Source organism: Mustela nivalis (assembly GCF_964662115.1).
Source record: "Mustela nivalis genome assembly, chromosome: 2".
In the NCBI taxonomy this organism is placed as follows: domain Eukaryota; kingdom Metazoa; phylum Chordata; class Mammalia; order Carnivora; family Mustelidae; genus Mustela; species Mustela nivalis.
Window position 1 is genome coordinate 53,817,845 of NC_139021.1, and position 21,897 is coordinate 53,839,741.

Sequence of the window (21,897 nt, forward strand, 5' to 3'; positions counted from 1 at the left end):
ACTCTAATCCATGTATTTGCTTATTCAATTCTATACATAGTGATTTCAGAATTGTTACCCTATACCCCCGAGTGGGGTTGAAAATGGGATTGGTTGAGAGCTTTTATAAAAATATAAGAACTGTATAACTAGATTTCCCTCCCCACTTTAAGAAGGTGGGTGACCTGAGCCAACTTATGCATTAGGCACAGCAGGCACAAGCCCATGATACTTTTGGGGACATATGAAAATATTTTAATTTCTTTTACATTCAGAGCTAAAAAGTTTCATCCAGCCTGAGTTATATGTCTTTATATAAACACAGTAATAAAGTATAATTTTTCTTTTTTTTAATTTATTTTTTATTTATTTTCAGCATAACAGTATTCATTATTTTTTCACCACACCCAGTGCTCCATGCAATAGAGAAGTCTATACTTTTAATGCCATTCCGATCAAAATTCCACTGGTATTCTTCAAAGAGCTGGAGCAAATAATCCAAAAATTTGTATGGAATCAGAAGAGACCCCGAATCCCTAAGGAAATGTTGAAAAACAAAAATAAAACTGGCGGCATCACGTTACCTGATTTCAAGCTTTATTACAAAGATGTGATCACCAGGGGGCGCCTGGGTGGCTCAGTGGGTTGGGCCGCTGCCTTCGGCTCAGGTCATGATCTCGGGATCCTGGGATCGAGTCCCACATCGGGCTCTCTGCTCAGCGGGGAGCCTGCTTCCCCCTCTCTCTGCCTGCCTCTCCATCTACTTGTGATTTCTCTGTCAAATAAAAAAAAAAAAAAAAAAAAAAAAAGATGTGATCACCAAGACAGCATGGTACTGGCATAAAAACAGACACACAGACCAGTGGAACAGAGTAGAGAGCCCAGATATGGACCCTCAACTCCACGGTCAATTATTCTTCGACAAAGCAGGAAAAAATATACAGTGGAAAAAAGACAGTCTCTTCAATAAATGGTGCTGGGAAAACTGGACAGCTATATGTAGAAGAATGAAACTCGACCATTCTCTTACACCGTACACAAAGATAAACTCAAAATGGATAAAAGACCTCAACATGAGACAGGAATCCATCAGAATCCTAGAGGAGAACATAGGCAGTAATCTCTTCGATATCAGCCACAGCAACTTCTTCCAAGATATGTCTCCAAAGGCAAAGGAAACAAAAGCGAAAATAAACTTTTGGACTTCATCAAAATCAAAAGCTTCTGCACAGCAAAGGAAACAGTAAAAAAAAACAAAGAGGAAACCCACGGAATGGGAGAAGATATTTGCAAATGACAGTACAGACAAAAGGTTGATATCCAGGATCTATAATGAACTCCTCAACTCAACACACACAAGACAGGCAATCATATCTTTTATTTTTTTTTATGGAGGAAGATGTTCATGAAGGCAAAAGAGAGTCGTAATGTAGTCCTAGAATGACAGCCGCTCTCCCACTATGAAAAGGATAGGAAAGTTGATTTGACTTGTGGAAAAGTTGAAACAGAATTGGAGATTCAGTCATTTCATTTAGTGAGGACAGGCTTATGATGCTGATAAAGGGGATAGCAAACGGAAAATCTTGTTACTAAAATGTCCAGCTCCTGGGTCTTTCGCTACTTGTAATGAGTAGTCACAAACAGGTTTAATCAATTCCTATGTTAGGGTAAAGAATACAGGATTATTTTTGAGAGAGCTGACAGACTCTAAAGAAAAAATTCACAACTACCCAATGAAAAAGTCATTTTGTCAAGCTATAGCCATAAAGTAATGCCCACCAGCCCACAAATCATAGCTCTGCAGAACAGATAGCTTCTAAATCATAAAAGCTTTCACATTAATTATAAGTAGGACAAAAAAGCACCATGTGCCATAATGTCTCTAATTTGAAAAAAAATGGAAGAAAACGTTGAAGCAAAGATAATGCTAATGCAAGGGGCAAAAAATTTCTCTCAAAGAAAGAAAGAAAACTAATTTTAGCATTCTCAAAGAAATAAAAATAATACAACCAAAAACATGAAAAATATGTGTACTTAATTTAAAAAAATATATTTAGGCAATAAGAAAGAGCCCTGGAAATTAAAAATATGATAGAAAACCATAAAATATAATAAAATATATAGAAGATAATAGAGTAAATAATAGGTAATAGATAATACAGTAAATCTTCTAGAAAACAGACTAAAAATAAAGACAGTGAAGATAAAATATGAGACAATAAATGAATTAAAATAGGAAATACCATGTTTATGATGAATAGGAGACCAAAAGATGAGACTAGAGAAATCTAAAGGAACAAACACATAAAAAACACAAAATAAATAAACTTCTAGAACTTAAAGAATGTTTTCAGACTCAACAGACCTAAGAAATACTTTAAATGTGAGAATAAAAACATCTATGTAAAGGCAAACTACTAATGAAATTTTAGGACTTAAAATAAAAGCTTCCAGAAAAAAAAAAATCAAAGTACCAAAAATCAGACTTCTCATCTGCAATACTGGAAGCTATATCAGAGATCAATGTCTTCTCAGTTTAAAAGCTATAATTTTACGTCCAGTATGTAAACTATTTCCAATTTATAATTCTCTATTCAGACAGCATATCAATCATGAGATTAGGATAAGGATATCAACAGACAGGGAAAGTGTTTTAAAATTGTTCCTGTACACCATTTTTTTTAAAGATTTTATTTATTTATTTGTCAGAGAGAGAGCGAGCGAGAGCGAGCACAGGCAGACAGAGTGGAAGGCAGAGTCAGAGGGAGAAGCAGGCAAGGAGCCTGATGCGGGACTCGATCCCAGGACGCTGGGATCATGACCTGAGCCGAAGGCAGCTGCCTAACCAACTGAGCCACCCAGGGGTCCCATTTTTCAAGGCACTACTGGACAACAGAGTGTTTCAAAACACAAATGTAACCAAGAAGGAGGAAGATACAGATACAGTAAGGCAGGAAGGAGGTAAAAGGAATTTCCAAAAAGGGAAATATAAATCTGATAACCATGGTGCAGGCCTCGCAAGCAGTTACTACAAACTGGAAGGGGCCAACAGGGGTATCTTCAAAAGAAGATTGTGAAACTGATGGATCAGCTTGTATGTGTTGAACTGATGAGGAAGTTTTCATAGCTCTGGCAGAGATCTTGATAATGAATTAGTTTAGTTATCAGATTAATTCAGCAAATAGCCCAAAAAAGTAATTATTAACACCATGGAAAATAAAAGATGGGATAAGAAAGGAACTCTAGTATACTACATGGCTTAATTGTGATGAAAGTATTTGCATGTAACAGTGAAAATATTTTTTTGCTGTCTTAAAATGTGGTATATTAGTCCCTGCAGAGGCAGTGAATGTTTGTGTACATGATATAAGAAAACTAAATCCTCATCCTCCTAAGTCTCCTGAATATGTGTCCACTTCCTCTGATTTCAATCACTAGTCTTTCACCTCTTTCTTGAACTTCTCTAAAAAATTACTAACTGCTTGTTCTATACCCAATCTTTCCATAGTTTGTTCTGCAGTCTACAGCAAGAGCACACTTTTCTACACACAAGTTTAGTCGTATCCCATTGTACCTTTAAAGGCTTCCTGAGGCCCTTAGGACAAAAACCCTAGTCTTTGTTATGGCTCTCCATGTACTACATAATCTAGATCCTTCCTACTCTCATTACTTTCTATCCCTTTTCCCTGAACTCTCTTTTCTTCACCAGCCTTTCAAAGATGTCATAGAACCTTTCCTGCATAGTGATGTATCACATTCTATTCCTTCTTTTCCGAAGGCTTCTCTCCCACTTATGTCCCCAGTATTACCCACACTGAGTTGGCCCATTGTCCAACACTTCTTGACTCAAGTGTCATTTGCTCAAAGATGTTTTCTGATCTTCCATATTAGAAACTACTATAAATTTCACAGGGACAATTTTCTATTCACATTCATATTACGTTTCTTCAAGCTATTGTTATTGAATTACATAATTAAAGTATCAAGTAAAACTTGTAAAAACAAGTATAGGAACAAACTCAACTGATGTAATAAGGGCACAACTGAATGGGTGAGAACAAAAAGTGAGCGTACTAGTGAGTAGCCTGCTAGTGTTTAGCAGGCCTGGTACCTCAGCCATTATATTTTATAGAGTAATGGAAAGTGGCAGGAAATGAGGGGTGTCAGTTAAATACAGGGTTCATTCTTAAAAATTCTGTGAGGCAGGGACATGTCTGCATTGGCTTATTGATATAAAGCTATGGTCTAGCATAGTCAGCACACAAAACACAGTAGGTATTCAGCAAAGATTTTGCAAATAAATGAATGCAAAAATACATGAACACATTTGTAAACGGTCTGTTGGCTGTTGATCACATATCCTTCACATCTGCTTCACTGATATTGCCTGGAACATTTGTACTGACCTTCTTGTTCTTTGCCTTGCAAATAATTTCTACAGCACTCTGTAATTGTATTGGTAATTGTGTTGTTCAAAAAGCTCTAATCCACAAATTAAGTGTGCTTTAGAGCATGATTAAACTTTGAAAAGCAAAATTACTGAGGAAAATCCATTATTGCTATCTAAACAGTTGAACCACTTTCCAAAATATTCATAACACAAATTGTTCTTCTAAAAGGCAAAAATGAAAATTGTTCATGGTTTACAGAAAGGCTAAGTTAAATAAAAAAAATTTTACCAAAGCTTAATGGGGCAAAGATAATATATTCTCTGTATAACTGGGAATTTTTTAAAAAATTACTTACTTATTTGATAGAGAGAGGGCACAAGCAGGGGGAGTGGCAGAGATGGAGGGAGAAGCAGGCCCCCAGCTGATTTATGGGCATTTTAAACTTACTTTAAACATTAAATTATTTAAACTGAGAAAAAATGTGTATGGAACTTTATTTAGTAAATTCATTTTGAATAATAATGAATTAAAACTATAATTCAGAGAATTAAATTTGAGTTGATAATCACAGGTAATGCTTTAATTATACTTAGTGAGAATAAAAGGGAAAAAAACAGGCACACCTTATCAAACACAAACATAATAGGGCATACTTGATCTTTTCACTTGTTCTCTGTTTTATAATTGTTTATATTTTCTTTATTACTTTTTCAAATTACAAAGGTATTACATGTTTTCAGTGACAAGTATAACCACAGGGGGGCATATAAAAAAGTTAAGATTCTGAACACACACCTGGATAGCCATGACTTTGATTCCTATATGTACAAACATATATCATCTATAGCTATTCAGATTTGTAGATAATACATAAAGTAGGATATGTAACATATGTATAGATTATGTTACTTTTGTAAGAATTGGATCATACTATATCCATTAATTTGAACTTTGCTTTTAAATTTTTACTAAGACTAGGTGCCTCGTTAGCGCAGTAGGTAGCGCGTCAGTCTCATAAATTTTTACAAGATTATAGATCTTCCTTTAGTTCAGTATATATACATGTATTTAATACTTCTACCTATTTTTTAATTTAAATTCAATTAGCCAACATACCAATATATCATTAGCTTCAGATGTAGAGTTCAATCATTCTTCAGCTGTGTGTAACACCCAGTGCTTATCACATCAAGTACCTGCCTTAATCCCCATCCCCCAACCAGCTCCCTTCCAGAAACTCTCAGTTTGTTTCCTATAGTTAAGAGTCTCTCATGGTTTTTAAATTAGTATTATTTTATCTACTGACACTATGAAATCGTAAGTGCCTAATGCTGAAAAATGTGTTTGTTAGAACAAAAATACTTTTGCTTTATGTTCTCTATTAGAAATTCAAGATAATAATCCTTCACAAATATTTAATGTTAATGGATATGAGAGGCATTAACTTGCAACACTTAATCATATTTACTCTTCCAAACATGAAAATGTCTATCAAATAATACTAGAACTTTTAATACCTCTAATTGTCACACCAAAAAACACTAAGAGGATCAATGTTTGGATAAACTAGCTGATGTCTTACAAATTTCATTTCAAACTTCCCAGTCATATTATATTCATTTCCCCTGGTTGCACAAGTTTTGAAGAGTTTATTTTGTGCTAAGATATACTGAAAGAAGAAAATAAGAGAAAGGCGACAAGTAAATTATTTCATAGCACTAACCATAATAATGTCTATAAATTTATACCACCTACTCCACAAATATATTGGCCAATTATGCCATTTCTGCAGGGATCTCAGTCTAATAGAATTCATAGAAGAATTACAATGATAAGGTTCAGAAAAATAGAAGAATTCTTTTTTCTTTTCTATCATAGTTTTATAGCAGATATGTTTTTAGCAAGTTTCATTTCCTTCTATGACAATTCATGGGGAGGAAAAAAGATACAGAAGAAGCAGAAGATACAGTACTCAGAATGCTTTTCATTCTGTCCTGAATTTCAAGCCTTTGAGTCTTAAAGAAGCCAGTGTAAAGAAAGACATCTTCTTTCCAGAACTTATCTTTTAAAGTTCTCATAAATAGAAATGAAGCAATAATAACGCTTTCAGAGAGCACTCATAGAATAGAAATCTTCTTCATCTGTACCTTAGCTAAGGAGGATGAATGCTCCAACCTTGAGACACCCTTTTATTTTGTTTCCATGTGGATGAACATCTCTTGGATAGAGCTACTACAAAAGAAATAGGCAAATAGCCCAAGTCATTGTCATTTAATATAAGTGTCCATGTTGATTATATTATACCTTGAAATGGAAGCATCAGTAAAAGAAAATTCAGATGCAAATCAACAGAATTTCAACTAGTGATATATTCATTTAAAATATAAAAGTGAAATAGAAGAGCTATTGTTAGCTATAAGTAGCTTTATAAGGTCAAGTTTCTAAACAACTTTGTTCACAAAATTAGAGACCATCCCATCCACACTCACCTAGGAAATGAAAACAGCTGATTTTAACTCTGATTTTACTCTATTTAACTCTAACTGAAAAAAAGATTTATATAACCTATGAAGATTCGTAATCTGTAAATTCCTTGCTCAACCTTAAATATATGGTGAGGAAAGCAATTTTTTTCAGAAAGGATATTCTGCTTCAATCAATCTTATTCCCCCACAAGGATCATCTATTTTTATATCAGTCTGGAAAAAAGTTATACTGCAGTGCCAGAGTATTTCCCAAATCTAAGAGAATTAAAATATTATGGGATAATTTCTCATTCATATTACCTGTCTGTTGTGAATAGAGGCAGTTCTTTGTTCTGGATTGTTCTTACTCTAGATCCAGAGTAAAGGGCCCATTCTCTGGAATATTGCTGGTCCCAGTGACATAAAGCGCTCTGGAGAATCTTGTGCCAGACAGAAACTTTCATGCCTCATCTCCCCTTCACAATTCACTGGCCAAGACTAGTCACATGGCTCCATCCAGTTACAGGGTCAGGATGAGCAGTCCTGAGAGGTTAATGAATGCCTAAAAGAAAGAAAAACAAAAATGCTTTTGCTAAACTAATGAATACTACAGTCCAACATGCTGTCTACTAAATACTCATGTCCTCTCTCTCCTTCAGAAAAGAAAGATGTATCCTCTCCCACCAGGGAATCAATTCCACAACCCCACCCAGGCTTGGCATCAAACTCAAACCCAGCATCTCTCTTGTAACAAGTGTGTCTAGCTCCTCTTGATCTGTAAACCAATGGACTAAAAAGTTATCTACAAATGTCAACCCCTATATTCAAAAATATTGGAATAAGGACAGAATAACAACAATCACACAATTGTCCCAGATTTTTTAGTCAAATCTTATGGCTTATTTAACAATATAACTCTCTTTAAAACTTTGTAGGCTTTTTCCTTATTTAAGTCAGCTCCATATGTGCCATCATTTTTTAGTCATCCTTTCTTAGATTTACTATCTTTCTGTTATTGTATCACTTCCGCCCCTCTTTTTTTTCCTGCCTAAATTACAAAGTACTTAATCCTTTTAGATTTTGGTTGGAGAGTCACATGCTTAATCTCTTTTCCTCTCAGTCATTTTGTTCAAATGAATATGCCTTCTGGATACCACAGCCTTATTTGGACCATTGCTCTAAGATTTTTTAATCCACTCAGATTTTTATGATGGAGGTGGCAGCCACATTTTAAATTTGAAACTTGCCACAGAATGAATTCTAACTGGTCTTTATTTGTCAAAAATTGTCTCAGTTTTACTTTTCATCAATTTTGGATGAGAATTAGCTGCCTCTTAAAAAACTCTGTGGTTAGAACTCTTAACTATTCTCTTTAATTACCACTTGCAAGTTCATTCTTTTCTTCTCTCTCTTATTTCTCTCTGTATCCCTCTTTATCTGATTTCTCTCTCTTCCTCTTTCTTCTAACCCCTCTCTGTCAAATATAGTAACTCCACATATGCTTTCACTTTTCTGGCTTACAACTTTATTTTTTTCACTTTTCTGGTTTACAACTTTATTCCCTAAAGTTACTACTTCACTTAATATATTATCTGCCTATCAGATGAATGTAGATTATGGTTTTTACCATATATTTAATCACTAAGTAACATAAATTACCATCCTTCCAGCTTCAATACCAGTTTCCTTACTTTCCATTTTATCTCTCCTAAGTAATAGACAGACATTATAGTTATCTGGTTGTAGTAACACCAGCTATTGGTAACAACATCTGTATTAGTAATATAGATTATGCTGCAATAACACATAATCCCATAATCCTAGTGACTTTATATGGTTAATTTTTTATTCATATTATATGCCCATCACATTATATGCCCATTCATATTACGTGTCCATCAAGAGTTAAATGGAAGCTCTGTTCTGGGTGTCATTACTCAACAACCCAGACTGACAAAGGAGCTACAATCTGAAATATCTTTGAGCTCTGAAGGGTCTTGGGCCAAGAGTTAAGTGCTCTGTCCCAGAAGTGATATATATTGCTTTTTCTCAGGAGTCATTGTAGAGAACTACCTATGCTACTATCTGTGCTAAATATCTGCATACTTCTATTCACGAGAAAGGTTGCCTAGGACTTCCAGTTGAGTTCAAACACTGGGAGGTACCAGGAAGTAATTGGAAGGCAGGAGAATGAGTATCCTTTCCTCTGGGGTCATTGTGGACAGCCTGTGTTCTTCCAGTTTCCAGTCAGGTAGCCCTCTCCATTCAACTACACTCTAGATCGTGAAACCAGATAACCATTCCCTCCCCTTGTCCCTCCAGCCCTAGGAATAACAGATCTATCCCACTGCTGGCCCTATGGTTCTGCCTTGTCATTTATTGGTTTCTGTAATCTCTGTCACAATCTAACAATAATATTTTTATTAAACATTTCTCAATTATTCTGTTTTGCCATTTTTTTTTCTTCTAAGATCCTGACTAATCTACCACTCACTTAAGAGGGAGCCAGAAAGTACAATCCAACCTACTTTCCAGAAAGTAGAGGGCTATTATAAGGTTTTTACTAAGACCACTAATAACCACTAGAATGTTCTCTTCACCAAAACCCCAGATATATTTATTAGCTCGGTAATACTATAATGTCAAGAATCTGTCCCTACTATAGTGAGATTTGTCAAGCCATGCATAAAAGTAAGATCAGGACAGACAGAACAATTCTCAAATTCAATTCCTAAACAGATAACAAAGCTCATATTTATGTACAAATATCATTGACAATCACCTCTATATCTCAGTATTTAAAGTTAGTAAATATGAACCAATTCAAAACTCTATCCCTAGTCTATCTCTAACCTAGCCCCTTCTTTATAAATTCTGCTCTAGAAGAATCCTTATAGCCTCCTTGACTCTGCAAACACTGAATTCTCCAGGTATATTTTGACTTGTCCTTCGGAAACCTATAAAATTCTCTCCTTACACAGCCAATTGAAATTTCCAAGTGAAAGAATTTAGTAAGTCCAATTAGTCACCATTTTTATTCTTTGGACAAAGATTTTCTTACAATGTGTTTCCACTAGCTACTTTCCAATACATAGTCTGCTGTCTGTGAGCCTCATGACTTACCCTAGTACAATAAGCTACAACTAGCAGAGTTATATAAAATCATGCATAGAATTCAGTGGTTAAAGAATCACCTAGGCTGGATGAAATCTCCTTATAAGAAGTGCCTTAGGTGGGGCATCCATCCTGAGGCTTGTCTTAATGTTATAACAAAATCTCAGTTATAAATTGAAAGAAATATTACCAAGAGTCCGTTATAGTTGGCATATTACGTTTCATGAAATAAAATATCAGAACCAAGCAACTGAACAGAGCTGTTTATTTTTTTCCTTAAGAAAAAATTTTTTATGAGACAAAGAAATATAGAAACTAGAGGGCTATTTAAGAGAGATGGTATTACCTAAACTAGTGATTCCTAAAATTTGGCACCTGAACCAGCAACATCATCATCAACTTCTAGAGGACCTGTCAGAAATGCAAATTCTTGGCCTCTATCCTAGACTAATTGGATCAGAAACCTTAGAAATGGAACCCAGCACTCTCTGCTTGAATTCACCTTCTAGCTAATTCTGAAACATCCTGTGGTTAAGACCTCTTGTCCTACACCAGTGCTTCTCCAAACTAATGAACATGCAATTAATTGGGTATTCTGTTAAAATGCAGATTCTGATTCAGTGGGTCTGGGATAGGAATTGAGATTCTGCCTATGTAACAAGCTCCCAGAAGATGCCGATGCTACTGGTCCATGGGCCACATTTTGGTGTCAAGGCTAAATTACCAGTCCTTCAGAATATAATCCATTTTGTCATCGTTAGCCCTTGTTCAGAATAAGTAATTTCCTGGTATTATTGGGACACCTGTGCACATATCCCTTTGCTGCAAAAAAGAATTTGAAATACCTTCTAAAAGGATTTTTTGGATTCAAAACATCATGCTGTTCTTACTGAATGTGCCTAACCCAACAGCAACTTTTCTGTATTCTCCAGTATACCTTTCACTTTTTAGTGACTTGCTTTCCCTTAAGGAGCTACCTGTCCAATACAACCCCGTAACTTAGAATCCTAACTCTGAGGCTGATGACCACATCGTGTTGTACTCCTCCCACCAAAGCAGTTGTCTGGTAACCCAGACTGCTAGAGCTTTATTCCCACTGGAGCAACCTTATGTCACCGCTGCCAGCAGGCAATTACAATCCCAGACCTTTAACTTCCTTCCTTTCCTAACCTCTCAGTATTAGTAAAAAATGCTTAGGGAGAAAGGTGAGGTAGCTTAAACTCATCTTCTAAAATAACTATTTCAGATAATTTTCCTCTCTGCTTCTTCCCTCTTATTGACTGGATTTTGTTCTCTCCGTAGGTGGTCAGAATGCTCCCCAAAAATGCTTAGCTATACCTGGTCTCATAATTACCCTTTCTTCTCCAAAATTTCTGTTAGAAACCCAGTTCCTTCAAAATCTTTCAGTTTTCTGCCTTCAAATAGAGCTATTATGTAATATATTCTCATTAGGGCAACAGTGATTTATAATAATTTATTTTACTACCCCACCTGGAGATATTTACATTTTAATGAAAGACACCTGTAAAAGAAAATCCAACAGTTCATAAACTTTGGTGATTGTAAGAATCACCTGGGGAGTTTGTAAAAAATGCAGACTCTCAGGTATTGACTAAATCTGTTGAAATCTCTGACGTACATGAAACATAGTGCTTCCACGTGAGAATTCCTTCCTGATGTTTCTCAGGAAATGTGAATGTGTTTCCCAATGCAGAGAAAAAAGTCATTTAAAAAATCAGGAACACAGCAAAAGGCATTATAATTTTTTGCAAGATTTTTTAAAAAGGATTTTATGTATTTATTTGACACACAGAGAGAGATCACAGGTAGACAGAGAGGCAGGTGGGGGGGGCAGGCTCCCCACTGAGCAGAGAGTCCAATGCGGGGCTCGATACCAGGACCCCAGAATCATGACCTGAGCCGAAGACAGACAGTTAACGCCTGAGCCACCCAGGTGCCCAATTTTTTGCAAGATTTAAAGCTTAACAATAGACATAAAGTCTACCCTGGTTTAAAGAAATCCACTGACTCAAGTCAAACAAAAGGAGAAAACACTGATGTTCAGAGCAAGAAGTCAAGGTCAACAATTCCAGGAACCGGTGATGTAGGAAAGATGTTAGTGTTTGAAGCCGATGGCCAAGAAGGAATTCTTGAGACATCTTTGGTGCAAAAAGCTGTTTTTTTAAAGCACTGGGACAGGACCTATGGGCAGAAAGAGCTGCTCTGGGGTCATGAGGAGTGGCCCATTAAATACTTTCAAGTTGGGAAGGGGTTAGGGATAATGTAAGCCTCCCAGATATTTTGGAAACAAGGTTTCCAGGATCCTGAGGGGCTAGCTATTGTTAGAAAAAGGTCATTTATGACTGTTTAGTAAAAACTCAGTCATGAGACTCTTCAGATGTGTACTGGTGGATCACATGCCTGGAGGATGATTGCCAACACATATCTTGGGGGCTAGAGATAAAGGTAGTTTCCAAAGCAATTTTTATATGTCAAAGTGGACTTACAGGATCCTGGAGGTGGGGCTAAGATTGCCTTTTGCCTTAGCATAGTATTAACATTGAGGCAGCTGTTTCTAGAGGAACGTCACTCTGCCTGCTTCAAGGACTTGTCAATGGGCTGTAAGGAATAAGGAAATTTAATAATTTTTCTTCTGCCTTTGTTTCCCACATCAACCAGGACTAGAGAAGGTAGAAGGGAACCAGCTAGTAGTTAGGTTCCCAACAGTCAGTATTGCTTAGAGCTGCTGCCATATTTAGAGTGTGCATTCATGGTCCTGTCTAGTGCTAACAATAAGTCATTCTTACAATTAATATAAATATTAATAAGTGTTCGTGTGTAATATGCTTTGTACAAATTTTATGAAGGGTATCTCAAGAAGGAAGTTTTAGAAGCAAAGTTAGCCTTTTCTGAACATAATTCCCTATACTGCTATAAATCTTGCTTAGGACATCCAGTCATTTTGTCATTTGAATACTACTCAATAATATTCCCTGGCATTTCTGGTATTTGAATATATGTTATAGGTGAATATAGATTAGTGGAAGTAATATACAAATATCAACCAAAAACAAATACAATCAGAGCAAGCAAAGTATTTTCCTAGTATAAGAAGAAAATAGTTTATATAAAGCATATGTATCCTCATGTCCAACTTGAAGAAGCTTTTGAATGCCTTCCTAACAATTTAACGAAAATCAAAAAAACATTCTCTACATTCAGAATATCTGTCAAGAAAAAAAAAAAAGATTAACATGCCAATAAATGCTTTGCAGGTTTTAAAATTTCCTTTTAAAGCAATTTTAAAATATTTAATATTTGTGGTATTATCTTTCCATTTTTAGTAATTTTCATATATTCATTTCATATTAACTTTCCCATATTGTAACAATATATTAATTAACAAGGAAAAATAACCATGTATTTATTAGTCTTTTTTCACAGAAAACCACTGAATTTTTTGAATAACCATATGACAGATAATGATTCATTATATATTATTATTGTCACTCATTATTACTTAAAAGCACGTGAATAAAAATGTTACCAAAAATACAGATAACTTATAATTAAGGGAAAGCAATTTCTCACTCCCAAATTCCAAATCCTAGCAATTGGCAAACCCAGGTGGGGCACAGAAAATTGTATCTTTCACAAGCATCCCAGGTCACCCTAATATGTGCATCCTGACCTAAGTGGGCAACATGGCAGAATACTACCTAAAGCTGATGGAAGGGAAGCAGCTGAAAGACTTACGGAGGCACTGGGGAGCGGGACTTCCTGGTTTCTGCCAACATCCTTCAAATAACACCATAGAGATTGTACCTAAATCTGACGGCTCACATATGACTTGAAGATAGTATTACCTATTTCTATGGTTAATGTAACAACAATAAATCAAATCACCTTAGAATCATGCCTGTCACATAATAATTCCCTTCCTCTTGAGCCTACCATCTACCTTATTCTTCCAAGAACGCTGACCTTTATAACTATTTGTTAGCCACAGACTAAGCACCTTACTGCTACTCAACAGATCACTCTGTGCCTCCTAAGTAGCAACAGAAGCTGAGGGCTTGCAGGAGAATAGCAGTGGTATCCCCACAGGCAGCCATTGAGGTATGTGTTGAAGGAGACCAGAATGTCTGGGTTGCTCTGCACGTTAGAACTCAGCTCACACCTTTGTGTAAACGTGGATACTACATTCTTTATAACAGATGCCAGAACGTTTCCAGATTTCCAAAGTGATGGCTATACAAATTTGTGCTTTGAGAATTATAGTCGTAAACATAGAAAAGCGTGCCCATAAATGGTAGTTTAGGACTCTTGTTTGCTTTATATTCTACATTAATTGACTTAACTGAATGATTTATGTTTACGTAAACTGTAATTTCAACAGGATGTTAAAAAGTTTCCAAGAGAATGTATTAAATAAACTAGCTTTTTTATGAAACACTGCAAAACACGAAGCATTTTAATCTCAAAAATTTTATCTCTGTAAGTAAGTATATGACTTTTCCTCTATATAATTTCTAGGAAAGTAGGCAGTAACTGTACTGTACTTGTAAGCTGTAACTTAAAAGTAACCGTAACTGTAAGCTAAGTTGCATTAATCACTATATATTCCTTATTTATTTTACAAGTAACTGTACTGTACTTGTAAGCTGTAACTTAAAAGTAACTGTAACTGTAAGTTAAGCTAAGTTGCATTAATCACTATATATTCCTTATTTAGGAGTCAGTTAAAAGAAATAGATAATCTTAGAAAAAGAATTAAATATATATTTCCACATCTAATCAGTGTGTTGGCCTGGCTCTTAGAGCACTTCATATCTCACAGACATGATTCACTAATGTTTTGAATCAGGCTACATCTTTACTTCCTAATACATACATATTTTAAAATATTTGCAACATTTTATTCTTTTGGGAGAGATAAATGTCTGCAAATTATGGCTATGTTGACTTAGCATTTCCAAAGTTAAAATTTGAGCTAGTTACATGTGGATTTATTTTCATAATTGTATATCACAGCTTCTTTCTTTTTAATGGAAGACAGAATCTTTTTAAAGTTTATTTCTTTTTAGTAACTGCTACCCCCAATGTGGGGCTTGAACTCACAACTCTGAGATCAAGACCTGGGTTGAGATCAAGAGACCAGGCACTTAACTGACTGAGCCACACAGATTCCCCTACAGAGGACAACTTTTACTCAGCTTTCATGTCAGTGTGCCTGAAGCCTTGCCTGTGCCTTGTGCTCTGGAGATACTCAGTAAGTATGTGACGCATAAAAAAATTCATCCTTAGGGTTCTGGGAAAGTGCTTATAGTTTCCTCTGCAGCCATTCTAGTGTCTCCTACTACTGACCTGTGGGGAAGTTTTTCCTTGATGAAACATCGTTTGTCCTTGCTTTGGTCACTAAACTTCTCCAGGTTAAATATGACACACCCTTCACTTTATCCTCAAAGTGTCTCAAGTGAGGCCCAGAATGGAGGGATTAGATGTTCAAGTACAAATGAGTCAGCACAGGGCAGAGCTGTTGTCCAGGGCATTACTGAGTGCTGAGCTGGAATCCAACAAGAGTTGAATCAATGTGGGGTGATTTTCGTGAATATAAAGAATTACATTCATCAGAGAAGCAACTGGTTATCATACACAGGCTTTTTGTTTGTTTTTTTTTTTTTTTTTTACAGACTTTTTTGCTCTTTGACACTTAAAAAATTAAGGTATGATGTATATACAGTAAAATTCACCCCGGTTCATAATGTATAATTCTGCAGTTTCTGACAAACACACTACCAAGTAACCACTGCCACAATTAAAACATAAAACAGCTCCTTCACTCCAAAAAACTCCCTTGTGACCCTTAGTAGTCAACCCCTCCACCAGCTCCTAGTCCCTTGCAACAACTGTTTTATCTTCTTATAGTTTTGCCTTTTCAAGAATATTATAAAAATGATTTGATTCCAGATTTTGATTTGATTTGATCTGATTCCGGATTCTTTCACTTAGTAGAATGCATATAAGAGTTATCCATGTTGTGTGTAGTTCATACATTACTGAGTAGTAATTTTATTTCTTTGTATGGATGTACCAGATTTGTTTATGCATTCTCCAGCTGAAGGATATTTGGGCGATTCCCAATTTGGAGCAATTATAAATAAAGCCACTATAAATATTTGTGCACAGATTTTTGTGAGAGCGCAGAATTTCATTATGCTTGTATAAATACCTAGGAATGAGATGGCTGGGTCTTATGGTAAGTATAACTAACATTGTGAGTCTACCAGAGTGTTTTCTAAAATATCTGTATCATTTTACATCCCCAGAAGCAGTGTATGAAATTTCCAGTTGCTCCACATCCTAACCTGCACTTGGGATGGTCAGTCTTTTAAATGTTAAACCTTCTAGTAGGTTAGCATCTCAGTGGTGTTTTTATCATTTCCCTAATGGCTAATGATACAGAGCTTTACTTTCATGTTTATTTGAGATTTGCATATCTTCTCTGAGGAAGTATCTACTTAAATCTTTTATCCCCGGTCACCTGGGTGACTCACTGGGTTAAGCGCCTCTCTTTGGTTCACCTAGCTACCCTAAGGTCCCAGGATCAAATCCCACATTGGGCTCCCTGCTCATCGGGGCACTGGCTTCTCCTTTTCCTCCCTGCTCCTGCTCTCTCTATTTCTGTTTCTCTCTCTCTCCCCAATAAATAAATAAAAATCTTTAAAAATAGTAAAATAAAAAATAAATCTTTTATCCATTTTGTATGGGGCTTTGTCTTACTGTCCCAATAAATAAATAAAAATCTTAAAAAAAAATAAAAATAAATCTTCTATCCATTTTGTACGGGGCTTTTTAGTCTTACTGAGTTTTGAGATTTTTTAAAAAACATATTCTGCATACATACGAGTTCTTCTATATGTGATTTGCAGATTTGTTCTCCCAGTTCATTCTCTTAACAGTGTCTTTTGAAAGGGAGAAATTCTTAATTTTGATGAAATACAATTTATTGTTTTTTCATTTATGGTTCATACGTTTGGTGTCATAGCTAAGAAATCCCTGTTATATCAGTTTCAGGTGTACAATATAGTGATTCACCAATTTCATATATTACTCAGTGCTCGTCAAAATAAATAAATGTACTCTGAATCCCCTTCACTATACCTATTTCACCCACCTCCCCTGTGTTAACCATCAGCCTGTTCTCTATAACCAAGAGTCTGTTTCTTGTTTTGTCTCTTTCTCTCTCTCTCCTTCTCCCCTCTGTTTTTACTTTGCTCATTTGTTCTGTTTCTTAAATTCTACATATGACTGAAGTCATATGGTATTTGTCTTTCTCTGACTTATTTTGCTTAGCATTATATTCTCTAGCTCCATCCATGTTGTTGCAGATGTGATTGCTACTTTTAAAAATGTAGTCACAATTGGGAAACTATAATTATTTCAGTCAAGTTGCTACTGTTTTATTTTGTTTTTAATACATAAAGATCTCATAAAATAAGCTTGGAACTGTTCTTTCCTCTTTTGTTTTTTGGAGGAGTTTGAGAATGATTGATATTACAGTTCTTCTTTAAATATTTGATAGAATTTACCAGTGAAGTCACCAGGTCCTGGACTTTAGTTTGTTGGTTTTTGATTACTTATTCAATCTCCTTACTAGTAATTGGCCTGTTCAAATTTTCTATGTCTTCATGATACAATGGTTGTAAGTTGTATATTTCTAGGAAATTATTCATTTCTTCTAGATTGCTCCAATTTGTTGACTTAATTTTATGATAGCTTCTTATGATCCTTTGTATTTATGTAATGTCAGTTACAATGTCTCCTCTTTTTTTAACTTACTTGAGTCATCTTTTTATTTTTCTTGGTAAGTGCAGCTAAGAGTTTGTCTATTTTGTTTATTTAAAAAAAAACAGCTTTTAGTTTCATGGATATTTTCTAATGTCTTTTTAGTTTCTATTTCTTTGTTATTTCCTTCCTCTTCCTAACTTTGGGTTTGTTTGCTCTTAGTTGTTTGAGATATAAATGTTGTTTATTTGATATTGTTTTTCTTAATATAGGCGCTTATCACTATAAACTTTCCTCTTAAAACCGCTTTTGCTGTATCCCATAAGTTTTGTTATACTCTGTTTCAATTTTCATTTGTCTCAAGATATTTTTATATTTCTGACTTTTACCCACTTGCTGTTTAGTAACATATTCTTTAATCTCTACATATTCATGAATTTTCCAATCTCCTTTGTGTAACTGATTTCTAGTTTCACACCGCTATGCTTGGAAAATGTGCTTGATATGACTTCAATCTTTTTTAAATTTATTAAGACTTGTTTTGAGGATTAACATATGATGTACATGAAGAATGTTTCATGTGAGCTTGAGAAAAATGTGTATTATGCTTCTTTTGAGTGGAATATTCTATATACATCTGTTAGGCCCGGATGGTCTAGCATGTAGTTTATTTTTTTTTTTTTTAAAGATTTTATTTATTTATTTGACAGAGAGAGATTACAAGTAGGCAGAGAGGCAGGCAGAGAGAGAGAGAGGGAAGCAGGCTCCCTGCCAAGCAGAGAGCCCGATGCGGGACTCGATCCCAGGACCCTGAGATCATGACCCGAGCCGAAGGCAGCGGCCTAACCCACTGAGCCACCCAGGCGCCCCTAGCATGTAGTTTAAATCCAATGTTTTCTTACTGATTTCCATCCAAATGATTTATCCATTATTGAAAGTGGATATTGAAATACCCTCCTATTATTCTATTGGTATTTTTCCTTTCAGATCTGTTAATATTTGCTATATATATTTAGGTGCTCCTATGTTGAGTCTTATAAATATTTACAATGTTATATATTTTTGATGAATTGACCACTTTTTCATAATATGATGTTTTTGTCTCTTGTTACAGTTTGGCTTAAAGTCTATTTGTCTGATATAAGTATAATGACCCTTGCTGTTTTTTGGTTTCCATTTGGATGGAATATCTTTTCTCATCTCTTCACTTTCAGTTTATGTGTTTCTTTAACACTAAAGTGAGTTTCTGGTAGGTAACATATACTTGGTTCCTTTATTTTTAATCCATTTAGTTAGTTATGTCTTTTTTTTTTACGTTTTTGTTTATTTATTAATTTTGAGAGAGATGGAGAATGTGAGGAGGGGCAGGGGTAGAGAGAGAGAGAGAATTTCAAGCAGGCTCCATACTCAGTGTCAAGCCCAATGCAGGACTCAATCTCAGGACCCTAAGACAATAACCCGAGTTGAAATCAAAAGTCAGAAGCTTAGCTGACTGAGCCATCCAGGCACCCCTCTGTGTCTTCTGATGAGAGAATTTAGTCCATTTCTGTTTCAAGTTATTATTGACATGTGTGAACTTACTGTTGCCATTTTATTAATTGTTTTCTCACCGCTCTGTAATTCCTTTCTTCCTCTCTTGCTCTCTTTCATTGCGATTTGATGAATTTCTACAATGGTATGCTTTTTCCTGGTGGAGGGTAGGGGGAGACACAAGAGCCGTCCTCATAATGAATCACAATGTTAAATGTTACATTTACTTCCTTTAAGATTTTATTTTGTAAAGCCACTCTTTTTTTTTTAATTTATTTTTTATTTATTTTCAGCATAACAGTATTCATTATTTTTGCACCACACCCAGTGCTCCATGAAATCCGTGCCCTCTCCAAAACCCACCACCTGATTCCCCCAACCTCCCACTCCCCCGCCACTTCAAACACCTCAGATTGTTTTTCAGAGTCCATAGTCTCTCATGGTTCACCTCCCCTTCCAATTTCCCCCAACTCCTTCTCCTCTCTAACTCTCCATGTCCTCCATGCTATTTGTTATGCTCCACAAATAAGTGAAACCTTATTCATTTCACTCTCTGCCTTATTTATTTCACTCAGCATAATCTCTTCCAGTCCCATCCATGTTGCTACAAAAGTTGGGTATTCATCCTTTCTGATGGAGACATAATACTCCATAGTGTATATGGACCACATCTTCCTTATCCATTCGTCCGCTGAAGGGCATCTTGGTCTTTCCAAAGTTTGGCAACTGCGGCCATTGCTGCTATAAACATTGGGGTACAGATGGCCCTTCTTTTCACTACATGTAAAGCCACTCTTTAAAATGGGTTTATTCATCATTTAGAAGTTAAAGATCTGATTCAAGAATCCAAAGATGAAGAGAAGTATAGAGTATAATATATTTAACTAAGTTAAAACTGCATTTTTCTTACCTATTTGCATATCAAATACTTAATTCTTGCCTAAAAGATCAAAACAATTTTAACAACTAACACAGATAATTATTTTTTGGGGGGGGTCTTTAAAACATAGGTACATACGAATAATTTGTAGCTTTACAAGCAACTTAAAATATTTTTATTAGTGAAAATTTCCAAAGGTTACTTTGAACACAAAACCTTTCAGCAATTTACCATTTTGCTGTCAACTCTTAGTTTACAGGCATGCCTTATTTTGTTGCACTTCACTTAAATGAACATCACAAATATTGTGTTTTTTTTACAAATTAAAGTTTTGCAGCAACCTTCATCAAGCAAGTCTATCAGCACCATTTCTCCAAGAACATTCACTTACTCAGTGTTTCTGTGTCACATTTTGGTAATTCTTGAAGTATTTCAAACTTTTTCATTATTGTTATATTTGTTATGGTGATCCATGATCACTGATCTTTGACATTACCAGTGTAATTGTTTTGGGGCACCACAAACATGGGGCACCACAAACAATGACCCATATAAGACAGTGAACTTGATAATGTGCGTGTTCTCAGTGCTCCACCCACCAGCCATTCTCCCATCTCTTTTCCCTTTATTGGATCCTCCCTATTCCCTGGGGATTCTCTCCCTATTCCCTATTCATATTTTATAATATGAAAATTAGGACAATTAATAACCCTACAATGGCCTTTACATGTTCAAGTGAAAGTAAGAGTCTCAAGTCTCTCACTTTAAATCAAAAGCTACAAATGATTAAACTTAGTGAGGAAGGCATGCTGAAAACTGAGACAGGCTAAAAGCTAGGCCTATTGTGCCAAACATTTAACCAAGTTGAGAATACAAAGGAAATATTTTTGGAAAAACATTTAAAAGTGCTATTCCAGTGAACACAGGAATGATAAAAAAAAACAAAACAGCCTTACTGCTGATATGGAAAAAGTTTGAGTTGTCTGGATAGATGATCAAACCAGCCACAGCAGCTCCTTACATCAAAGGGAATGAAGAGCAAGGCTCTAACTTTCTCTTTAATTCTTTGAAGGCTGAGAGAGGTGAGGGAGTTGCAGAAGAAAAGTCTGAAGCTGGCAGAGGCTGGTTCATGAGGTTTAAGAAAAGAAATCATCTACCATAACATCAAAGTGCAAGGTGAAGCAGCCAGTGCTGATGCAGAAGCTGCAACAAGCAAGTTCTCCAGAAGACCTAACTAAGATAATTAAGGTGGCTACACTAAACAACAGATTTCAATGGAAATGAACTGGGCTTCCATTGGCAGGAGATCCCATCTAGGACCTTCATAATTAGATAGAAGAAATCAATGCCTGACTTCAAAGCACAGGCTGATTATTATTAGGGGCTAATGCAGCTGACGACTAGCTTGAACCCCAGGACTCACTGACCTTCAGAATCATGCTGAATCTACCCTGGCTATGCTCTATGAATGAAACAACAAAGCCTGAATGACAGCATGTCTGTTTCAACAAGGTTTACTGAAGATTTTAAGCCCACTGAAGTTCAGAACTACTTCTCAGAAAACAATTTCTTTCAAAATATGACAGATCATTCACAACGTACCTGGTTCTCCAAGAGCTCTGATGGAGATGGACAAGGAGAGTAATGTTGCTTTCATGCCTACTAACACAGCATCCATTCTGCAGCCCATGGGTCAAGAACTCATTTTGACTTTCAAGTCTTTTATTTAAAAAATACATTTCATAAAGTA

The 21,897-nt window shown here is 35.7% G+C and overlaps 1 long non-coding RNA gene across 1 annotated transcript in view; it reads right to left on the minus strand.

The window, feature by feature from the left end:
- LOC309859058 overlaps nucleotides 1-21,897 on the minus strand; it is a 40,530-nt gene that overhangs the window by 13,944 nt on the left and 4,689 nt on the right. Inside the window, exon 2 of the long non-coding RNA XR_014308515.1 lies at nucleotides 7,157-7,397. This is a non-coding gene — a long non-coding RNA (uncharacterized lncRNA). The remainder of the gene's footprint in view (nucleotides 1-7,156; nucleotides 7,398-21,897) is intronic.